The sequence below is a fragment of the Dipodomys spectabilis genome, unplaced genomic scaffold (genome assembly GCF_019054845.1).
Source record: "Dipodomys spectabilis isolate Male_0828 unplaced genomic scaffold, ASM1905484v1 ptg000569l, whole genome shotgun sequence".
NCBI lineage: Eukaryota > Metazoa > Chordata > Mammalia > Rodentia > Heteromyidae > Dipodomys > Dipodomys spectabilis.
The window spans coordinates 1,385,036-1,387,161 of record NW_024871246.1 but is presented as its reverse complement, the minus strand read 5'-3'; the positions used below and the strand labels follow the sequence as shown (position 1 = coordinate 1,387,161).

Sequence of the window (2,126 nt, the reverse complement as noted above, 5' to 3'; positions counted from 1 at the left end):
TATGATGTTAAACCAGAATTTTATAGGCTATCAATAGCCTTTAAAGTTACTCACTAAGATTATTATTTATGGTTCATCTCATCATTTGTATATGGCTTATACCATCATTTGTTCCTCGCTAACATATAAAGTAAGGAAGCCCTTAAATTTTAACAGAAACTGTGAAGGTAATGTCTTAAATCTTCACTCTGCTTCTTTACACAAACACTTTGCAACTTCTCATTAGTACAGTTTCTATAAACTCTGAAATGTATATACTTAGTAGTGTATGACTGCTACCATGAATCTTATATGCTTTGTGGAAAAGTTTTACAACCTGCTAAATAGTCTAAATTTTGGCATATATGAGCAAATTCCCAAAATTAAACATATTAAAAACATTCAAACTTTTAACAAACCTTAACACTTTCTATAGTGTTCATTATCACAGGATCCTTGTACAGAATAATTGAATTCCTCCTCCAACACATGCGTTGAACAACCAATGTCTGGAATTATTTTGTTTTTGACATGTCAATCTTGACTTTATTCTTAAATGTGTTATTATGTAAAAAATACATGGTTCTAAAATTTCACCACAATTCTTTTGAATTTAATTTTTGTGGAATTGTCTACTTTAAGAAAATCAATTACACTTTATATATAAAAAATGTTCTGTGCTCAATTCAGTAGTACATACACTAACATTGGAACAATAAAGAGAACAATAGCCCCTGACTGAGGATGACACGCAGGTTCGTGAAGCATTCCCGATTTTTAAAAGAACAGATGTTGGATGGGCTTTGGACAGAAGTTAATCTTAATGCATTTTTGTTGGGAGTTTAAACTTGTTCGAAGACTTTGGGAAGTAGTATGGAGGTTCCTCAAAAAACTACATAGAGTGCCTCTAAGACCCAGCAATCCCATTTTGGACATTCATCCAAATGATCACAAACAAGACCATACTAAATCTACCAGCAAAACTATGTTCATTGCAGCATTATTTACCATAGATAAGATACATAACCAAACCCGATACCCCACAGTAAATGAATGGATCAAGAAAGTGTATGTATTTGTGTGTGTGTGTGTGTGTGTGTGTGTGTGTGTGTGTGTGTGTGTGTGTGTGTGTGTACTGCAATTCTATGCCTCCATCAGAAAGAATGGCATCACCCAGTTTGCTAGGAAATGGAAAGACTTGGAAAAAATTATATTAAGTGAATTAAGCCAGGCCCAAAGAAGTGAAGTAAGCCCGGCCCAAAAAGAAACATATATCCCATGGTTTCCTTATTTGCAATAACTACTATGTGTCTGAGACAAGCAGAAAACATCATATAACTTGATGTTAGGCAACATGAACCCCAAGGTAAGGATTCAAATGGTTTTTCTTTCTTGTGATTGTTTCTAACATATTTATAAGATGATTTCTTTGTTGCTTTGTATGTTTTTCCTGCAAGCTAAAGCCCCTGTTTTCAATGTATTTGATGTTGGTATAATTTGTGGAGGGGAAGAGAAACACAAATTGTTTAAATAGGGATGCAGGTGGACCCATTAAAATGAGATGAACAAGTCGTTATGTCAAAAAATGATTTTGGCCGCGGGGTGGAGGGATGTAGATGGTGAGGGGACTGGGGTGGGGGAGGTTTGGTGGGGGTGGGGAGTGGGAGATGGGCAGGGATCAGAAGGGGAAAGAAAGGAGAAGGCAACAATGCTTGATAAAAAATGGAATTCTATGCTTCCATCAGAAAGAATGACATTGTCCCATTTGTTAGGAAATGGAAAGACTTGGAAAAAATTATATTAAGTGAAGTAAGCCAGGCCCAAAGACACATAAGTCCCATGGTTTCCCTTATTTGCAATAACTAGTATATGTCTGAGTCAAGCAGGAAAGGTCAGATAAGTTGATGTTAGGGGAATGAACCCCAAGACAAGTATTCAAATGTATTTTGTTTTTTTTTTCTTTCAGGCAATTTTTCTCTAACATATTTATAAGATGATTTCTATGTTGCTTTTTATGTCCCTCCCACAAGGTATAACCCATGCTTTCACTGCATTTGATGTTGGTATAATTTGTGGAGGGGAAGGAAAAAAAAAAACAATTCGTTTAACCAGGGATACAGGTGGACCCATTGCAACAATGAGATGTA

General features: G+C 35.6%; 1 non-coding gene across 1 annotated transcript; it reads left to right on the top strand.

Annotated features, from left to right (window-relative positions):
* The first annotated feature begins 656 nt into the window (after positions 1 to 656).
* Positions 657 to 758, top strand: LOC122100208. Its single transcript, XR_006146132.1, has one exon. It is a non-coding gene; the product is annotated as a U6 spliceosomal RNA (small nuclear RNA).
* Positions 759 to 2,126: the final 1,368 nt, after the last annotated feature.